The sequence below is a fragment of the Aristolochia californica genome, unplaced genomic scaffold (genome assembly GCF_029961685.1).
Source record: "Aristolochia californica isolate CCGP_79_NKW_82.1479 unplaced genomic scaffold, dmAriCali1.0.hap1 SCAF_12, whole genome shotgun sequence".
Taxonomy (NCBI): Eukaryota; Viridiplantae; Streptophyta; class Magnoliopsida; order Piperales; family Aristolochiaceae; genus Aristolochia; species Aristolochia californica.
In genome coordinates this window covers 15,628,765-15,641,820 of record NW_027181793.1, presented here as the reverse complement: position 1 = coordinate 15,641,820, position 13,056 = coordinate 15,628,765, and the positions used below count along the sequence as shown (strand labels likewise).

At 36.7% G+C, this 13,056-nt stretch overlaps 1 pseudogene; it reads left to right on the top strand.

Annotated features, from left to right (window-relative positions):
• Positions 1–9,091: 9,091 nt before the first annotated feature.
• Positions 9,092–10,408, top strand: LOC137946603 (caffeoylshikimate esterase-like; annotated as a pseudogene).
• The last annotated feature ends 2,648 nt before the right edge of the window (positions 10,409–13,056 follow it).

Sequence of the window (13,056 nt, the reverse complement as noted above, 5' to 3'; positions counted from 1 at the left end):
ATTTTACATTCGTATCCATAGGTGTATCAATTGGTCAACACCCCTTCAGTCCTATTCTTCGAGGAGGTCCAAAACATACTTTCGTTGAGACAATATTATCCCATGTTTGGATTGAAGAACTTCTATGCCTAAAAACTAATTAAGCAGTCCCAGATTTTTAGTTTTGAATTCTTGACTTATCATATTTTTTACCTCTTGTATGTTATGTGCATCATCGTCTGTTAAGATAATGTCATCATCATATACAACCAATAATATTATTTTCTTTTGAGGTATCTTTAAATTATACTGAATAATCTACCGTGCACCGACAAAAGCCAAATCGTAGTGCCTGGCAAAAAAATTCAAACCAGACCCGAGGGGACTGTTTAAGCCCATATAAGGACTTTTGTAACCGGCATATAGACTCCCCCTTAACCACATAACCAGGTGGTTGAACCATATAACTTTCCTCCTGGATATCCCCATTTAGGAAGGCATTCTTTACATCGAATTGATATTCGGGCTATGATGAGTTACCAGCAAGAGATAATAGGATACGTACTGAATTTAACTTGGCAACGAGAGAAAAGGTATCCTCATAATCCACTCCAAAATACTTAGTGTATCATTTAGCAACGAGTCGGGCTTTAAGAAGAGCAACAGACCCATCCAGGTTATGTTTAACCGAAAACAACCATTTACAACCAACTGGTTTTTTTCATTTTAGGAGCGGTGTTAAGTGTCAGGTTTGATTCTCTTATAAGGCTTGTATTTCCTCATCCATAGCCACTTTCCATCCCAGATGTTGCAAGGCCTCATGATAGGACTGTGGAATTGAAGTAGAAGTAAGAGATGCAAGGAACTGAGCGCAAGCGGAAGACAAACGATGGTGAGACATAAAGTTGGATATAGGGTAAGAAGTAGTACAGGAACGACATTCCTTTCTGAAAGCAATAGGTCTAGTATCAAATTTTGGACTAAATATAGGAGGGGATTGACTTACCTCGGGTGGATCAAAAAACTCCACAGGTGAGGTATCAGTCGGTGCTTCAGGGGGCTGAGTAATATCGACATTGAAGGGCACAAGTGGACAATGAGTGATAGGAGGAAATGACAAACCCGGAAGAGCATCATTTGAGGAGTAGAATGAGGTGTCCTCAAAGAAGGCCACATCCCGAGATACAAGCATCCTGCGAAGGGTGGGATTATAACGGACATAGCCTTTTTGGGTGCGAGAATACCCCAAGAAAATACACTTCATAGAACGAGGAGCAAGTTTACTCTTTTGTGGAGATGTGACATGGACAAAGCATGTACAACCAAAAACCTTGAAGGGAAGAGAAAAGGGGTCTTCACCAGGAAATAATACAAAGTAAGGAGTTTTATTACTAATAACAGATGAAGGTAACCTATTAATAAGAAAACAGGTCATAAGTATAGCATGAGCCCAATAAAAGTAAGGTACCTTCATGGAGTAGAGGAGGCCCGAACAACTTTAAGAAGATACCGATTCTTTTTTTCAAAAACACCATTCTGTTGAGGGGTATAGGCACACGATGTTTGATGGATAAGCTCATTACCCTCACAAAATGATTAGAACTCACTAGACAAGTATTCCATAGCGTTATCAGACCTAAGGATTTGATTCTTTTTTGCCAAATTGAGTTAACACCATAACATGAAATGTTTTAAAGATAGTAAGTATTTCATATCGTTCTTTAAATATATATATATATATATATATATATATATAACCAGGTGACCCAAGTAAAATCATTAATAAATGTAACAAAGTATTTAACATGAGAAATATTAGAGACACACAAAGCTCCCCATACATTAGAGTGTGCTAAAGAAAAAGGAGCATTACTTATGGTTGTAAGGTGAGGAGAATATGTACTCCTATGATATTTACTTAATTGACAAACCTCACAATTGAAAGTAGAGAGATTTTAACAAAGGAAGTAAATGACGAAGGGAAGGTGTAGAAGGATGGCCATGCCGGTTGTGCCAAAATTGTGCCTGAGATGTAGTGGATGATAAGGCAGCTAATGGAGGAAGGTTGAAATAGTACTAGCCCCCTTTTTCATGGCCGCCACCAATCACCTGTTTTGTAGTTAGATCCATAAATGTACAAGAAGAGGGAGAGAAGGTGATAGAGCAATTCAGATTTTTTGTAATTTGGCTAACTAAAGCAAATTTAACGAAAATTGAGAGACAAATAAGACATCTTGAAGAGGGATAGAAGATGTGATAGATGAGGAACCCTTGCCAAGTACTTTGGTTTGGGAACCATTAGCAATAGTAACAAATTTATTGGGAAAACATGGAGATAAGGAATGAAGCCTGTGTTGGTTACCTGATAGGTGTTCGGAGGCCCCGAAGTCTATGATCCAAGAGGAGGAAGAGGAAGAAGAAGAAAGCATACCTGAAGCAATGGTGGTAGCAGCGGTAGGTACCGGTGGAAGGGAAGACTCCATAAGGGACTTCATATTCTTAAGCGTAGCATAGTCTTCAACAGTAAGAGTCATTTTTCCGGATTGGGAGTCAAACTTTTCTTCCTTTTTATCAACATTAACGAAGGCTGGGTTAGCTGTGGCCAAATAAGGCTTGCCATGAAGCTTCCAACAGTTTTCCACAAGGTGGTTTTGACCACCACAGTAGGTGCATATGCGAGGCTCAATACCTGAATAGGTAGGACCCATTCTACCACTCTTGTGTGGCCCCCTCTAAAGTTTCTACCGCATCTGCGGTTAGAGGATGATGTACCCCTATTACCAGAGTACATAGCCGATGGAGCTTAATAGGGGAGGTAGTAGTAGAAGATGGGTCAGGGATCCATAGCAACGTAGCTCTGATATCATGAAAGGATGGAAGTGCGAATGAGCTAAGGAGTTGGGGTCTTAGTAACCTCAAGATATGGCTTGATATTCGTCAAGCAAATGGTTGCAGCCAAGGCCTTCCATTGCCTTTCTTGAACCACAATATCTGTTGAGTACGGTTGAGTGATCTTTCATTCTTGAAGAAGTCCCCGAAATAGGGCAAAGAACTCATGAATATTATCCCCTTGCTTAGTATTTAACATATTTTGTAAGATATCAAATAATTTTGACAAGGAGGTTGTGCTAGAGTATAACATAGCACATGTGTAACAAATATCCTTGGTTGTTTCCAAGTGGACCACATTGTTGGCTACTTGTTCTTCCATGCTATTTATGAGCCAAATAATAACTAGATTATCATTTTTAACCCACTTGACGTAGGCTACATCTTCTTCATCAATCAGAGGAGACAGTTTGTTTAAGACCGAGAAGATCATGAGTAATGAGAACCCGTCGTACCGATTGTGACCAACTAAGATAATTGGAGAGACCCTCCAAGGGATAGTAGTAATTCTAAGTATGTCACTCTTACTACTTGTATGTCCAATCTCCATGATGAAGCAAACCAAATGCTTAAATCACACCAAGATCAATTGTAAATAGTGTCTGAAAAAAAAATCCACTAATGCAACTTGGAAGCTCCATGGACCAAATCAAGCACTTACAAAGAGAGGTATAGATTTTTTCCTACAAGAGTAGGCACTAAATCATCAAAGAATTTGTGCTTATGTTAAGTGGAGACATCATCCAGAAATTAATAAATTCCTCTTATATCCTTTAAAAAAGAGGATAGATTTAAACCTTTATGCCTTAATCAAAATTCAAATAAACTATGGTTGTTGGAAGATAAGCTCAAGCGTACATGACCAAGGAAGGCCCATAAGATGGGCCCAAGCCCATAATAAGTAGGACCCACAATGATTACCGTGATTTGGCATCCTTATCACATCAGTTGGAAGATCAAGAAGGACTCACAAAAGTATATTATCTTATGGTCACATCAAAGAAGAGTTTTAGTTTGAGTTATGTTTGTATTTTATCTATATTGAGTTATTTAATTATGCTACGACTTATCTTTAAGTGTTAGAGTTTGGGTGTAATTGGGACAAGGGTAATTTTATTGTAATTGGACTCTACTACCTTCCTATATTATAAATAGAGGTTCATGTACTCTAATTACAACAAATTATTGATGTCAATGAAGTATTTCACTTTTCCATAAATTCAACAATGGCCAAACACTTAAGAATTACGATCTTCTTTTGATATCCTTAGTAGCAAGTCAAGTCTCTTATCTCCTTAACTCATGGGAACAATCCAACTTCAAAGAAACAAGTGTTGTAGTTTAAGGAAGTAGAAGGGGTAGTAGAATATAGAGGCAAGTAGACGCTAGAATTTGAACCATATGACGATCATCCAGCAAAATAACAAGACCCCATGAACAACGCCAAGTGTGAGATAACTTACAACAATATGTGCAGGAATTCCAACTCATAGAAAATTGATCCAAGTTACATGTAGGTATTTGAATTACAAATCATTTTCATCAACACATCAAATTTGATGAAACACTAGCAGCAACCAATCTTGATCAAACTTGCAATTCAGCTACAAGAATATCAAGATCATAACATCACAAGAGATTAATCTTCACAACTTCTCATATGAAGATCATCTTGTCTTGATATAAATCAGAAATCAAGACCTCAACTTATAGAAGGAGAATATGTAAATAATAACCAAATTGGCTTATCTCTTCATGGTTGGACTCCTTCTTTCATGAATAAATTCTTGGATAGATCTTCATAAATATTTGCTTGTATACTTCATCATGGGGGATCCTAAACTTCTTGCTCTGATACCATGTAGAATTTAGGATCCCATGTAGAGGACTTAGATCAACCAAGAAGAAGAAGAGGAAGAAATGATCAACCACAAAAGGGAGAGAGCTTGGACTAGAAGGAAGGAGAGGTGCGCCGACCAAGGGAAGGAGGGAGACTGGATGAATTTTGGAGAAAGGAGGAGAGAGATTTAATGCTCTACCTCTTAGCCAATGTCTTTATTTACAGATTTTACAATGCCCTTAGAGCTACAACTTTATAAAAGAAGAGACATAAAAAGGCCAAGTATTTACGCCTTCATGCCATCTTTATGAGAAACATCCTATATTACCCATATGTCATCATTTAGACGTGTGGGCTTCCTTGCCTTAGACTTGTGAGCTTGAACCCATCTTCTAACAATAGTAATTGTTGGAGGGTTGTTGGCTTAATGGTGGTTTAAGAAAAACAAGTTTTATAGGGTTAACCATTACACTAACTTCTGAAAGACGAGTTTATGGGATTAAGAATTAAAAATATTCTATCCCTAAGGTCAATTTCAGCAACTAATTCAAAAGAAGAACTGACCACCAAGCATAATATTCGATTAGGTTCGACTGTTCTGTCTGTGTAAAAAAAAAAACCTAAGATATTAACATTAATACCAGTAGGTAATGGATAAAGATCTTACCTTTGTTCCGTCACTTCCGTCGGCAACGCTCGATTACAAAGATCGATTGAGGGACAAAGCTCGAAGAGGAAGAAGATTGAAGAGGAACATCAAAGAAAAAGAAATGAAATCGATTTAAAAAATAAACTTACCTAAAGAAGAAGATTACAGTGATTTTTATCTCCATCAACCCATTTTCTTCCAATCTTCCCAAGCCCAATATCCCCATTTTCCCGATTCCCAACCTCGTTGCCACTGGCGTTGCCAAATCCCCATTTCGTTGATTTTTCTCGTGCCCTCGTCAAGTAATGAGCCGGCTCGTGAGCTTTTGAACTAAACCATGGTTCACTTGAGTTTGCCTCATTAACTTAAATGAGCCTAGTCTAAATCTCGAATTCAATTTGAGATTGAGATAAACCGAGCTCGAGCAGTTCGTTAACCGGCTCGGTCCGATGCCACCCTAGCTATACCCTTCCCCTTAATAAAAACCAACAATAGAAAAAGTTCATTTTCTAAAAAAAAAAAATCTCACATTATAACACTACTATGACATCATCTCTTAGGGTCGGTTTGGAACCCCATGGAAAATAAAATAAAATGAGAATTTGACCCATTATTATTCCCAAAAATAGTTAGTGAAAAGGAGAATTTGATCATTATCTCATTTTCACTAACTATTTTTTAGAATAATAATGGTCAAATTTTCATTTTATTTTTTTTATTTTCTTTTATAAGGGTTCCAAACAGACCCTAATTGTATTGGTAGTAAAAATCAAACTAGGATAAACCAAATCCCTGCACCTAGAATCAGTCTTTTAACTAGCTTGGTGATTGAATTGAGTGTATAACATTGCTTTAAATTTGTATGTATCATAAAAAAGGAAAAGGATATCCTATAAAAGATTCAAATTTCTCAACAAGTTATTAAAAAACATTTATACCTATTTTAGTTCCTTTGTAAAGGTTTGGTGCAGTTGAAAAGAAGATCACATTATGTAAATAAAGAGCGAATGTTAATTCTAATGTGATTTACTTCCCCTAGAGTGTACTTATTTATCTTACTCTACTTAATGGAAAGTACATTAGAATCTACTTTCTGTGTTAGTGTAACCTTCATGGAAAGCGCACAAGGAATTTATTAATAAAATAGATTTAGGATTAAAAAGAAAATAGAGTATTCATGTTATTATTGGTTACACTCTATATAACATAATATTTAATTTAATAACATAATTTTAACTTATACTACTTAAGAATTAAATTTCAAAATTATGCTTTAAAGACAATTATTCTCTAATGGAAGTAAAAAAAAATTAACTATTTAATATATAAAATATTGAATATTTAACATACGAAATACTAATTAAATATTTAAAATATTATTATATTATTATTAGTTTATAAATTTTATTAGATAAAGTGAATCGAATTTTTAATAAAATTAAAAATTGTATTAGTAATTACTTTATCTACTTATTCTAAATACACAATGGTATAAACAAATTAATCAAACAATTATAAACTATTAAAAATTAAATTTTAAGCAAGGATGAATTCCTTCTACAATTCTCCAACTTTCAACCTTGAGGACAAGGTCGATACTCAAAGGGGTGGAATGATATAAACCCAAAATTACCCCCAAAAAAACTAATAGAAGAAGAGAAGCAGAAGAAAAATAGAAAGAGAAGGAGGTTCCCCCACAAAATATAAAGTGGAGGTGGAGCCACATCTAAGAAACAAGGGGCGTGGGGCATGAGGGCAAAACGATAAAAAATCTCCCTCAAGGGGTAGGTCAATGCTGGGGTCAAGCATTTTCCAAAATCTCTCTTGCCCTTTTTACCTTTTCAAATTCATGCCCTAGCACCATTGCTCTTCTTTCTCCTCCTCTTCTCTCTTTTTCTTCTTGCTCTCACTCTATCTCCCTCTTTTCATCTACTTCTCTCTTCTTTCCTTCTTTGTTACTCCAACACTCTTCACCTCTCTTTTACTCTTCTTGAACTTTTAAGAAAATAAAAGGACCTTCCACAAGTGAGATCCTAATCAATTGGTACTAGAGTAGTCCTTCTCCGTCTCAAAACGCTAATTGAATAAAAGATCATTTTGGCCAGATTGCAAATCTGAAAATTTATCAGATTATGGTCTTTATAATAAGTGTAATTTATGTGGAAATATTATACATGAATGAAATATATTCAAGTTTAGTTTTAGAATATAAAAATTTCAAGTCAATCTGAGTTCTCTTTAAAGATATATCCCCCATTGGAGTCAACTAGGATCCAATTGCAGAACAAAACAAATCAAACAACTAGAAAAAAAAATTAGGTGAGAGCTTTACATATCAAATTGTATGCCAAATTAAATATCTTCAAGTCTACTTTTTAGAGGAACAAAACGTTTGGTATTCTGAGCTATATTCTTTGCAACATCACCATCTGATGCCATAAAGGTTAGTCGTGCCAAAAATTTCTTCCTTCATCCTAGAGCCTATTTAGTCAAGCCCTCTGTTTCCCTTCCTTGATTATCTAAAAATTATTTTTCACCATAATCCACGTTTTTCACTATATTATGTAGTCTCATTAGGTCTACCACTCATCCACAAAAAAAAAAAAAAAAAAAAAAAAAAAATTCTTGATCCTTCTTATAAGAAACAAACTCCTCTCCACCACCACCACCCCACCCTAATTCTCTCTTCCAATCTCTCTAACTTCTCTCCCAAATTTTTTTCAGATAAACCCATGACCCCCTTCACCAAAATCAACTCTACAAAAAAAAAAAAAAAGCATAGAATAACAACAACGTGAGGTTGTTGCTACTCACAAGTTTAGTAAAAACGTTTAGGCAAACAGATCACTACTGTTGAATTTTTGGAAAAGATAAGTACTTCACTAACTTGTTGTAATTTGAGTGCAATAAACCTCTATATATAATAAAAAAAATAAGTAGAACCCAATTACAAATTAAACTACCCTTGTCCCAGATCTACCTAAAGTTAAATACTAAAAGATAAGTCCTAGAACAATTGAATAACTGAACATAAATAGAAGACTAAGATAACTAAAACACTTTTAATTGAGACTCTTCTGTGAGACCGCCTCTTGTGAGACTTGTAATATTCCACCATATTAACTCTGACTCTTTGAGAATTCTTGATGTGAGAGTCAAGTAAGACTTTTTCATACTTACTCTTCAACACTCCTCAAACTAGAGTTTATATCTTCAACTTGCAATGAAAATGATTCGTAGCCTTTAATTTTCTTCTGCTGGTAAAATTCTTCATAGATGCAAAAATTTCATCTTTTGTGCTCCCCCTTTCTTGAATATTTTGGTAACATAAAATTATCACAACATGCGGAACAAAATATCACTTTCTTGTATTTCTTCTTCTACTTCTCCCCCTCGATATGGGGATGAAAAAGACATATAGGCCCAGCTTGGATAAAACACCTTGTGGGAGAAGAAAATCACTTCTAGTCATATGACAAAGCTCCATACACTAGTCAAAATGGTCATAGTCTAAAACACACTGCTAAATTTTAAAGGATATTGGAAGATGGGCCCAAACCCACATGACCAAGGAAGGCTGACACGTCTAAGTGTGTTAGAAGATTGGTTCAAGCCCATATGACCAAAGAAGTCCCACACATCCAAGAGAGGTGGAAGATGGGTTCAAACCCACAGACCAAGGAGAAGGCCCACACATGGTGACATGATAGTAAATAGAGAGTCATCTCATAAAGATGACATTGATGTAATTAGTTTAAGTTTTAGGGGTATTATTGTAATATTTTAATCTTATTCATCTATAAATTGAGACTCAAGGGGAGGGTTAGGACATAAGTCCATACATATTTCTTTCTCAAATTTTCTCCCAATGGGTTCTTATCCTAGTTTTTGTTGCTTTCATTTTATCTCTTTGTCTGATGCCTTGTTTTTTTTTTTTTTGGTTTCTTGTGTTGATTAACTCGTATTGCCTTTGAAGTTAAAAAAAAAAAACACAGAAATCGACCTCAATTGAGATTATTCCTTATTCGGTAGCTGTTCAAAAGCAGATACTGTTCAAACACAGTTCCTTTGGAGCACAACAAATATGAAGAGGAATTTATATTGAATTCTTGTGAATTGAAGATTTTCACATGTTGATGGCTTCCGGCTAATAAAGAGCCAAAGGCAGTGGTTTTCTTTGTCATGGATATGTCATGGTATGTAGCATAACCATGAGAGGCACTGGGGTTCGACTGGCCAAGGCTGGGCTGTGCAGTCTACAAAATCGATTATGAAGGACATGAAAAATTCCCAGCTTCGATTAGCTCGTTAATGACTGCTCGGAGTATTTCACGTGCATATCTGAGAAGACCAAATACAAAAACAAGATGAGATGCTCTTCTCCTCCACCACAAGAAGCCAAAATACTGGGACGGAGCGATTCTGGTGGCGCACATGTGCAAGATTGCAGAAGAAATGAGGCCTCACCCATTCGTCATCAGTGTTTTGACAAAGCTTTCCAAAGTCATCCTGACATGGAAGATAGTCCTAACACAAGATATGATTGATATCGACTTCAAGAGTCTAGAGAAGAGAGAAGAGATACGTTCAAATCCTTATTGCTACAAGGGAAAGACTCGTTTGAAGACTGCTCAAGAGCTGCTAAGGGTGAGCATGGACATTGGAAAAAGTTGGACCAGGTCACAATGCCCTTCTTGATTGTTCACGGAGAAGCCGACATTATGACGGATCCAGAAGTGAGTAAATTGCTCTACAACACAGCATCGAGCTCCGGTAAGACCTTGAACATGTATCCCAGGATTTTTTCGCTACTATCTCTCCAGCCAACCTCCAACAATTTTTTCACTGCTGTCATTTCTGTTGCTCCATCAACAAACGAGTTTTTTAAACATTGGAGGTTGGCTCCATTTGCTTGGTTGGCATCGCTATCTCCAGCATTATTTCTGGAAGGAAGATCTTATGTGATAACCATATTAATCCATATTACTACCTGGCTGGCATCTTCATTCCAGCGCTTCATGGCTGCCTCTGATATTTCCTTCTGCAAATAACTTCGAGACTGTTTGTTGCTATTTGTCGCTGATTGATCAACAATCATGATGTTTTCTTTTCAAAAATTTCTCTGGCTCGTCTCCATCGCTCGACTTCTCTGGTATCCATGGTTGAATTGAAAGATCATGGCTCTGATTTAATTGAATTGCTGCAATTAACTGAGGAAGTCTCGTCGTCTGGAGCTTCTATTATTGGCATCTTCACTGGCATATTTTTTAAAGCACCTCGGTCGATAGATCCACTCTCATCCAGCTCCTTGCTGGTTCATCGTTGGTTAGTCGCCAGCTTGTATCTTCTTTTGTATCAGTTAGAAAGTCGTACATCCAAGGTGCTGGATTGATTTTTTTTTCTGGAAGAAATGTGTTGTTCTCTGTTCTGCCTGGATATCGCTGCTGTCTCTCTGAGATCTTCCTACTAATTTTTCTATTATTCCGCTATTGTTGCATTTCTGGAAGATTATCTCGTTGGCTCTCATCCTCTTATTACGACTGGATTGATTTCTGAAAAGTTTCCTTCACTATGTTGCTGCTTATTATTTTCCTGCCAGTCAGGAAATCCACGAGATTATTTGATTATGCTCTGATAGATTCCAAGAGCTCAATCTGCAGACGCTTGGTAGCCGCTTGAGGAGGACGAAGACACCAACTGATTGATCTTGCCGTGATTTCCGTTTGAAGACCTTGTCTCCCTGGTTTTTTGTTGTCCTGCACTGTTCAGAGGCTAGCGCGGCAGGGAAGACGGTGTTTCTAAATTAAAATATTACCGAGTTTGGTGATTTTTAATCCGCACTGGTTTTTTGGGGACCGGACTTTGCCGAGTAAACCCAGTGTGTTGCTTCTGTTCTTCCAAGTCAATTCGGTCCAATCAATCTGATTCGGCCCACTTAGTTATTGCCTTTCTTATACAGGTTTGAGTCCCGAGTTCTATACCGATTTCTTCAACGACTTGGCTATAATGGTCTACTACTTGGCTCAGCTCGACTCGACTCAATCCTTTGGCTCTGGCGTGATATTATCTTGAATTAATTGATAGCTTATTCCTTGGTTAGTGTATTATTTGGTACACATCCTTCTGATGGACTCGCAACAGAATATTTTATGGGTCCTTTTTAAGAATTCTCATTATTTGGGCCCAGGCCCATTTCAATTGTTAGTATTGTGTCTCTTATGGAGACATTATTATTGAAGAAAAACTTCTCAGTTGCTGATTGTTGTTAGCATTGATTATTCTGATGAAGAAGAAATCATATGGTGGCCTCATAATATTATCTTCCAGTGATTACCCTGTACCCTCTAATTTGGCAGTTTTACTCCTACCATTTGAGAGTCGGTGCCCTGTGTTGGGACACCGTGATGGAGGAGTTTATTACTACACTTTTAAGCAATGCATATAGACCCACTACCTACAGAGGATAGGAGTGTGTATAACATTCAACGTATGGCAAGTTTATTATTCACCCAAAAGGTGTTTTTTTTAGCTACCTTTAGAAAGTGGATAGATTCTCTGCCCCATAGTAGGGCTACTTCTCCACCTTTGAAAATTTAGCAGAGTATTTTTTACTATGACCATTTGACTAGAATATAAAGGTTTGTCTTACTGATAGAATTGATTTTACTCTCTCTTGTATTATGCCAGTTGGGTCTCTTGGAAAATAACAATAAAACCATCGACTTGATGGAGAGTGTTGGAAGATATGATGGATTGCCATTTTATACAAGAAGATCTTATACACCATTTGCAACAAATTGGGGATTTATGATGTTCTCTCACCCCTAGCTTGAGGGGTAGTGTTGGAAGATGGGTTTAAACCCACACGTCCAAGTGTGTTAGAAGATGGGCTCAAGCCCATATGACCAAGGAAGGCCCACACGTCCAAATGTGTTAGAAGATGGCCCAAGCTAATATGACCAAGGAAGGCCTACACATCCTAGAGAGCTAGAAGATGGGCTCAAGCCTATAGACCAAGGAGAAGGCTCACACATGGTGGGATGATAGTAAATACAAAATCATCTCATAAAGATGGCATTGATATAATTAGTTTAAGTTTTAGGCCTATTATTATAATATTAAAATCTTAATCATCAATAAATTGAGCCTCAAGGGGAGGCTTAGGACATAGTTCCATAACCTTTTTTTTCCTGCTGTTTTCTCCCAATGGGTGTCTCTTCTTCTTTTTCCATGAGCTAATCCATAGAGTCCTGAAAATCAACAAAGGCAAAAAAAAAAAAAAAAAAAAACTGCCCAACTTTAGGGCTTTACAAAGAGACTACTCACTTTTTAAGGGTAGCTCAAACACAAACCTCCTCTTGGGTGAAGAACAAAAGATTTGACTCAATCTGGATGTTGGATATGCTCCCACACTTTTAGGTAGTGGGTCTAGGCATTGCTCTGAAGTGGTAAAAACATAAGATTATAAACTAAAGAAATACTAGAGGAAAACAACTTTCATCGGAAGAAGCCGACTATGCAACACTCATACTTCCAAAGAGACCTTTTTTTTTTTTTGAAAACTAGAGGAGATTATAATGGTAGAACTTAATAAACTTGACCAAGTATAACTTTTATGGTATGACCACAATTTTTTGGAGTTAACAATGTAGAAGATACACAACCAAGTAACAAAAAATGCAAAACTAGAAAACAACAT